This window comes from Loxodonta africana, chromosome X (assembly GCF_030014295.1).
Source record: "Loxodonta africana isolate mLoxAfr1 chromosome X, mLoxAfr1.hap2, whole genome shotgun sequence".
Lineage (NCBI taxonomy): Eukaryota > Metazoa > Chordata > Mammalia > Proboscidea > Elephantidae > Loxodonta > Loxodonta africana.
Genome location: NC_087369.1, coordinates 101,512,666 through 101,521,824, shown reverse-complemented (window position 1 = coordinate 101,521,824; position 9,159 = coordinate 101,512,666). Strand labels below are relative to the sequence as shown.

The window sequence follows — 9,159 nt, the reverse complement described above, 5'->3', positions numbered from 1 at the left end:
TTCCAGTCCCAGAAGCAGTTTAACTGTAGAGGTGATCTGAAGTCAGTCTCATGCTTTACAGTAGTTTTCTACAACCAGGCTCTAGATTCTCCAGGAATACTACAAGATGGATTTAGTTTAAATAAACTAAATTCAGAGGCGTTCCCTCAAGTGAGTTTAAATGCATTTTGTTTTTAGACAACCTACATGACATGTTTTTTTTTCTTAAAAAAAAAAGCCTCTGCCCTGAATAAATTGAGGTCAAAATAGATGAAGAGCTCAAGATGACATCAGTCCCATTTGTCTAAGTCCTGGTGTAGTGTTCTGGGGATGAAAAGCAGCAGCCAGTTAGGATTACAGTTGATAAAAACATTTCTCGATTTCTAAACCATCCTTAAAGAAAAGCATATATGGGGCCACACCATCCTCATGGTAGTCCAGTAGACCAACCATATCATATTCATATTTTCACTGTCAAAGAACTGGTAGTTTTTGAAATTAGCAAGGATGTACTTGATTTGTTCTGCAGCCCCTGTCATAAAAGGTTTTACTCTTTTTGGTCTCTGTTCTTCAAGTTAGCTTTTGATTGATTTCATGTAATTTTTGATGAACTTCTTGTAGGCTTCTTTTATGAAGCTGGTTTCCTGAAAATGATGGTTGATGACAATATCAACACCTGTGATTACTGTACTTTTGGTTCCTTCACCATTCAGGCCTTCAGCTGAGGTGTAATGGCTAAGGTTGTGTGTCAACTTCTCTGTGCCATGATCCTCAGTGGTTTGGCAGTTATGATGTAGTTTGGCTCTTTCATGATGCAATCAACTCCATAATGAAATCTGATATAATGTGATCACCTCCATGATGAAATCTGTTGTGAGCAGCCAACCAGTTGAAAGGAGTTTCCTTGGGAGAGTGGCCTGCATCCAATATAGGTGGACTTTCTGGCAAGGTTTGTGGGCTTTTGCTCACTCTGGATCTTTCATCTGACCTCTGGTTCTTAGGACTTAAGCTAGCAGCTTACCTGCCGTCTTGGCTGTCGAACTTAGGATGCTTTGGCCTTCACAGCCTGTGAGCCAGAGCCCTGTTGTCTGACTTGCCAATCTTGGGTTCATCAGCCCCCGTGGCTACATGAATCAGGAGAAGCCTCCAGCCTGACCCACAGACTTGGGATGTTCCACCCTCTGCAACCGTGTGAGCCATTTCCTTGATATAAATCTCTCTCTATATATATTTATACAAGTTACTTGTTTTGCTCCTCTAGAGAACGCAGCCTAAGACATGAGCCATCTCCACCAATGAGGGAGTCATAAACAGCACCCTCTGTCCTACTGATCATCTTCACCTCCACCTCAAGGAACAGCCCTTTCATGATCTTCCCGACCTTGTAAATGTTGGAGAACATCTCTTCATGGCTGAAGAGGTCCTGGTAAATAATCGTGACGGTGGCTGTGGGGAGATGAAGGCATTGTTAGTTTAGCAGAAGCCTGGAGCTCAGAGTGAGTGCGGTGCAGCTGGAGCCGGGCTTGGGGGTAGGAAGTAGCAGGCAGAAAATCCACGTCATGATTCTTAATCATCATCTACACAGTAACAAAAAGTGGATGCAAGTAATACTGTGTTGGTACTTTGATTTTAATAGAGAACAAAAGTCAATGAATCTTAAACTCCATGTAGCATTGCTCCTTTGTCCCACGAAATCTGTACTGAGAAAAATATGGTTGTCCAGCTATCCCCTGAAATGAGTTATATATTATATGCTTATAACTTATTCAATGCTTCAATTTTTCTCCATAATAACCATAGTAATTGAATAATCATGAGTAAGTATATAGATTTAGCTCATTTTTTATTGTGCTAGTTTTTTTTTTACAATGGAACATTCCAATTAAAAAGATATTGCATGAAACATTTTAAAGAAAAAGAGCAGATTACAAAACATCTTTTTATTTTTTGCAAGCTCACATACACCAAAATGATGCACAGAGAATGAAATATCTATTTCTGTAATCTGAATATATCAAATTATTGATAAAAGATAAAAGAATCTGTGACCAGGTTCTCATAAACATTCTTAACATGTACTTCATGATAGTTTCTTCAGCCTTTTAGCAAAGCTTTTAAATGTCTGTAAGTAGTTAAGTGCAGGACCTGATACACATATGTAATATGATTTCAATGGCATTAGGAAGCTGGCTTTCATACATCAAACAAAAGCAACAGCAAAACATTTCTAGCTCCCATCTCCCTCTATCCTCTATTCTACAAATTGTCCATTTAACTTGGTCCTACTACATGTACTTCTACCACCAAGTGATTCATGAAAAGAAAATTCATCTATTTCAAAAGGAAAACAATTCCATTGCATGATGTCATGGATTGAATTGTATCCCTCCCAAAATATGTGTCAACTTCGTTAGACCATGATTCCCAATATTGTGTGGTTGTCCTCCATTTTGTGATTTTCCTATTGTTATAAATCATAATCTCTGCCTCTGGTTAAAGAGGAATAGAGTGGGATGTAACACCCTTGCTCAGGTCACATTCCTGATCCAATCCAATGTAAAAGAATTTTCCCTAGGGTGTGGCCTGCACCATCTTTTATCTTACAAGAGATGAAAGGAAAGCAAGCAGAGAGTGGGGGACCTCATACCACCAAGAAAGCAGTGCCAAGAGCAGAGCGTGTTCGTTGGACCTGGGGTTCCTGCATGGAGAAACTCCTAATCTAGGGGAAGATTGATAACAAGGACCTTCCTCCAGAGCCGATAGAGACAGAAAGCCTTCCTCTGGAGCTGATGCCCTGAATTTGAACTTCTAGCCTACTAGACTGTGAGAGAATAAATCCACTTGTGGTATTTCTGTGATAGCAGTACTAGATAGCTAAGGCACATGGTATGGTTTAGTTTATCCAGTTACATTTATTGAAACATTTACTGAGTACTGTCAATATGCAGAGATGTCACTTTGAAGACTAAGGTGCGCCTGACCCAAGCCATGGTATTTTCAATCACCTCATATGCATGTGAAAGCTGGGCAGTGAATAAGAAAGACCAAAGAAGAATTGATGCCTTTGAATTATGGTGTTGAGGAAGAACATTGAATACACCATGGACTGCAAAAAGAACAAACAAATCTGTCTTGGAAGAAGTATAGCCAGAATATGCCTTAGAAGCAAGGATGATGAGACTACATCTCACATACTTTGAACATGTTATTAGGAGGGATCAGTCCCTGGGGAAGGACATCATGCGTGGTAAAGTAGAGGGTCAGGGAAAAAGGAAGACCCTCAACAAGATGTATTGTCATGGTGGCCACAACAATGAGCTCAAGCATAACAATGATTATGAGGATGGAGCAGGACTGGGCAGTGTTTCAATTCTGTTGTGCATAGGGTCACTATGAGTTGAAACAGACTCAATGGCAACTAAAAACAACAACAACAATATGCCAGAAAGTATCCTTGGACTAGGAATACAAGGATAAATAATATGCATCTTTCACTTAAATGACATTACAATCTGATGCAAGAAATAGGCAAAAATAGATAAAAGGCTCTATGCAGGTGCTATGGAAACACATAAGAAGGCTCTCTTCTCCAAATTGTGTGTGTGTGTGTGTGTGACAGAAGGGTGAAGGTCAGAAATAAAGAGTCAGGGGAGGGCTCCTAAGTGAGATTGCTATTGAAGTTAATTCTGAAGGATAATTAGGACTTGATGAAGCAAAATAGGAGGGAGGGTTTCACAATCAAGGTAGAAGCATATTCAGAACCCTGAGAGAACATAGCACATTAAAGAAATTGAAAACAGTTGACTACGGCTAGAATGTAGAGGGTAAAAGGGAAAGTGATGATGGAGAAAGGTGAAAGTGAAAAGATGCATAGGATTACAATCATAAAGGGCCTTGTATTACTTGTCAAAGAGTTAGGAGTTTAAACTAATCATATTACCCCTCCCCACATAATAATACTTAGCTAAGAATATAAGAATAGACAGTCACTCAGAGAATGAAGGAAACCCTGGTGGAGTAGTGGTTAAGTGTTGTGGCTGCTAATCAAGAAGTCAGCAGTTCAAATCCTCCAGGTGCTCCTTGGGAACTCTATGGGGCAGCTCTACTCTGTCCTTTAGGGTCACTATGACTTGGAATTGACTCGACTGCAGTGGGTTTTTTTTTTTTTTTTTGGTTTTGAAGAGAATGAAGGTTGGCGGGGGGAGGGAAATGAGAGTGGGACTAGCATTTATTGAACACCTGTTACACCTGACTCCATACAGTCTGAGTCCACTTTCAATATTTAATACTGTGCAACATTTAGGCTCCCACCCTTACCATTCCCTACCACCACACATCTGGTACTATATATCAGGAAACCCTCATGTCTCCTGAGATCTTAACTCTTGCAGAAACTTGAAACTTACAGTCCTGGCCTGTGAATTAGAACCCTTCTTCAGTTCCACTCTCTAGCCATTAAACAGCCCAACAATCTTTCACCTCTTTGTTCTTGTCATTCCAGACCAGCTTGAGCCTACCTTGCTCTCCTCTTGTATAAATAATAAACTTTCTTTTAAATTCTCAAAATCTGTGAAATGTTATCAGTTTCAATATCTGACATCTTAATCAGGACGGGGTCCACATTGTCTTAGCGAGGGTGATCACAAAATACTGAAACAGTTTAAAAAAATTATCATGTATAATATTATTCCATCATCAGGACAACAATTTGAAGTTGCTCTTTTTTTTTTTTTCTCCTGTTTTGCAGAGGAAGAAACCATTTTCACAGGGTGCTTAATCTCTCCACGGCAAGACAGCTAATTAGTGGCAATATCAAGACTTGAATCCAGTTGTGTCCAAATCCACAATCTTGCAGAAAAGGGACGACTTTGGATAGAGTGCTACGGTTCATGGATTTGTGTGACTTTAGTAAAAATTTTCCTTATCTGCAATTCTGGAAAGAAAGTGTCAAGACACTCAAGGACAAATTTTCCTACATTGCAAGAAAATGTAACATCACCTTTCCTTTATCCTTAGCTTTGGAATTCTCTTCTTATGTCTGTATTTCTTTTTAGTCAATCAAAGACATTTTCAGTCAAGCTGTGTAGATTTAGTGTACTTAAATAAGATGAATTTGGAACCAACAAAACAATTATAATGGCATTATTATATTTTTATACTCCATCTCTTCAAAGAGAGGTTGAGAAGGTTTTGTTATGCTTGGTCTGGTTTGATCTAACCAGCAAGCTAAAGCAATCATGAAAATGTGACACTATATTGAGTTCTTTTGGAAACAATTTACTTTAAAGTAAATTCATATTTCGGGACTTAAATTTTGACAATGTCTCATGCATGATACAAAGACTGAAAGCACATGAGGAATAAATCACTAGTAAAGGCCACTCTCTATACGGCTAAAATCCATAGGAAAATGTACTGTGGATTTAGTCTGCCAAAGTTTTTCTACAATTGGCATGTCAATTAAAGGAAAGGGTCAGTGACTAAAGTCACTTCTGGAAGCTATTGTTATAAAAGTAACAAATAGTTCTCCTTTGGTCTTTCTTTTCTCTGCTGTTTCTCATATAGCTAAGGTGCAATATAGGCATTTCTGACTTGAGGAAAGGGATAGCAAATTTAAAAGAAACTCATCCATATAACAAATATTTGCATTTGTCGGTGACTTTCATATCATAAGTATAAGGACAGACAATTCAAATTGAATTAGACTATTTTAAATACAGAAAAATACCAAATATGAATTAAAAGTATGATTCCAAAGATTGTTAAAAGCTAAATAATGCTTACTAAAACTAGTAAAAAATATTGAAAAGTTATAAAATACATATACTTCTAGCACATCTTCATTTATTGGAGAACACTACTATCTTATTGCTGTAAAAACAAATAATTCATATACAGAACCTGTCAAATTTATTATAAGCAGGAAGACTTAATTTTATTCTAAATTGTAAAGTGCGCCACTAGAGTGTGCTAAAACATTTTCTTACATTAGAAAATTATTTCTCAAATTGATAGTGTTATAAGTTGCTCCAAGTAAAAGGTCCCATTTATTGTTGGCTTAATATTGAAAAGTATATTTGAGAGCATAAATATAACAATAAAAATTTCCAATTTTTCTATTCTGTAGCTTATATTTTGTACTATTTTGAGGTAGAGATTAAGAAAGTATTAGATATACTAATTACAGTAGCCATTACAATTATTTATTGCAAGAAGAAATAAAGTATAGGCTGTCACAGTATCTGTTCCATTGAAGGAAGCCAATGTGAGTAATTGGAAGCAAGGCTCGAATATAAAGAAAAATTAGTATATTATATATATATTTTTTTTTTTTAGTAGAAAATACATTCTAACATTGTGTTGATGAGAGGTAAAATATCACAGTGAAACTATTGGAATCAGTCAAATTTTGGGTCAAGATAGCAAAATATTTTGAATGTTTGTTATTTTGGTTTCATTCAGAAGATGGTGATGTGTAGAAGCAGATTTATAGTGATAGTATAAATGTCACAATAAGTGTAAAGATTTTTTAGAGGTAGTGCACAAAATAAGAAAAAAACACAGTATAAGGGATGTGATGGGTGAATAAGTTTTATATGTGGCAAGGGGATGAATATTTGTGGGCCAAAGGATGGAATGTCATGAATTGTGTTCCCCAAATATATGTGTCAAGGTTGTTAGGACATGATTCCAGCACTGTGTGGTTGTCCTCTATTTTGTGATTTTCCTATGTGTTATAAATCATAATCTCTGCCTGTGGTTAAAGAGGATTAGGGTGGGATGTAACACCCTTCTCAGGTAACATCCCTGATCCAATGTAAAGGGAGTTTCCCTGGGGTGTGACCTGCACCAACTTCTATCTTGCAAGAGATAAAAGGAAAGGGAAGCAAGCAGAGAGTTGGAGACCACATACCACCCAGAAAGAAGCACCGGGTACGTCCTTTGGACCTGGGGTTTCTGCTCAGAGAAGCTCCTAGTCCAGGAGATTGACAAGAAGGATCTTCCTCCAGAGATGACAGAGAGAGAAACCTTTCCCTTGGGTTAGTTGTCTTTTTGTAGTTGAGTTTTTGCAGTATCACCTAGATTTTAGAGATCAGGCGCTGATCAGATATGTCATAGCTAAAAACTTTTTCCCAGTCTGTAGGTAATCTTTCTTCTCTTTTGGTGAAGTCTTTGGATGAGCATAGGTGTTTGATTTTTAGGAGCTCCCAGTTATCTAGTTTTTCTTTTGCATTGTTACTAATGTTTTATATACTGTTTTTGTCATGTATTAGGGCTCCTAACACTGTCCTTATTTTTTCTTCCATGATTTTTATCATTTTAGTTTTGATATTTAGGTCTTTGATCCATTTTGAGCTTGTTTTTGTGCATAGAGTGAGGTATGGGTCTTGTTTCATTTTTTTTGCAGATGGATATCCAGTTATGCCAGCACGATTTGTAAAAAAGACTGTCTTTTCCCCATTTAACAGATTTTGGGCCTTTGTCAAATATCAACTGCTCGTATGTGGATGGATTTATATCTGGATTCTCAATCTGTTCCATTGGTCTATGTATCTGTTGTAGTACCAGTACCAGGCTGTTTTGACTACTGTGGCGGTATAATAGGTTCTAAAATCAGGTAGAGTGAGGCCTCCCACTTTGTTCTTCTTTTTCAGTAATGCTTTACTTATCCGGGGACTCTTTCCCTTCCATATAAAGTTGGTGATTTGTTTCTCCATCTCATTAAAGAATGTCTTTAGACTTTGGATCGGAATTGCATTGTATGTATAGATGGCTTTTGGTAGAATAGACATTTTTATAATGCTAAGTCTTCCCATCCATGAGCAAGGTGTGTTTTTCCACTTATGTAGGTCTCTTTTGGTTGCTTGCAGAAGTGTTTTGTAGTTTTCTTTGTATAAGTCTTTTCCATCTCTGGTAAGATTTATTCCTAAATAGTTTATCTTCTTGGGGGCTACTATAAATGGTATTGATTTGGTGATTTCCTCTTCGATGTTCTTTTTGTTGGTGTAGAGGAATCCAACAGATTTTTGTATCTTTATCTTGTATCCCGATACCCTGCTGAACTCTTTTATTAGTTTCAGTAGTTTTCTGGAGGATTCATTAGGGTTTTCTGTGTATAAGATCACATCATCTGCAAATAGAGATACTTTTACTTCTTCCTTGCCAATCTGGATGCCCTTTATTTCTTTATCTTGCCTAATTGCTCTGGCTAGGACCTCCAGCACAATGTTGAACAAGAGCGGTAATAAAGGGCATCTTTGTCTGGTTCCCAGTCTCAAGGGGAATGCTTTCAGACTCTCTCCATTTAAGATGATGTTGGATATTGGCTTTGTATAAATGCCTTTTATTATGTTGAGGAATTTTCCTTCTATTCCTACTTTGTTGAGAGTTTTTATCATGAATGGGTGTTGAACTTTGTCAAATGCATTTTCTGCATCAGTTGATAAAATCATGTGATTCTTGTCTTTTATTACATTAATTGTTTTTCTAATGTTGAACCATCCCTGCATACCTGGTATGAATCCCACGTGGTCATGGTGAATTATTTTTTTCATATGTTGTTGAACTCTATTGACTAGACTTTTGTTGAGACTTTGCATCTAAGTTCATGAGGGATATAGGTCTATAATTTTCTTTTTTTGTGGCATCTTTACCTGGTTTTGGTATCAGGGATATGGGGGCTTAATAGAATGAGTTTGGGAATATTCCATCCTTTTCTATGCTCTGAAATACCTTTAGTAGTAGTGATGTTAACTTTTCTCTGAAAGTTTGGTAGAACTCTGCGAAGCCATCCAGGCCATGGCTTTTTTTTGTTGTTGTTGGGAGTTTTTTGATTACCTTTGCAAATTCTTCTTTTGTTATGGGTCTATTTAGTTGTTCTATCTCTGTGTGTGTTAGTTTGGGTAGGTAGTGTGTTTCTAGGAATTCATCCATTTCTTCCAGGTTTTCAAATTTGTTAGAGTACAATTTTTCGTAGTAATCTGATATGATTCTTTTAATTTCAGTTGGGTCTGCTGTAACATTGCCCATCTCATTTCTTATTCGGGTTATTTGCTTCCTCTCCTGATTTTCTTTTGTCAATTTGGCCAGTTGTTTATCAATTTTGTTGCTTTTTTCAAAAAACCAGATTTTGGCCTGGTTAATTCTTTCAATTGTTTTTCTGTTTTCTATTTCATTCAG

The 9,159-nt window shown here is 37.1% G+C and overlaps 1 pseudogene; it reads right to left on the bottom strand.

Moving 5' to 3' along the window:
• Positions 1–242: 242 nt before the first annotated feature.
• On the bottom strand, positions 243–1,382 carry LOC100673292 (translationally-controlled tumor protein-like; annotated as a pseudogene).
• Positions 1,383–9,159: the final 7,777 nt, after the last annotated feature.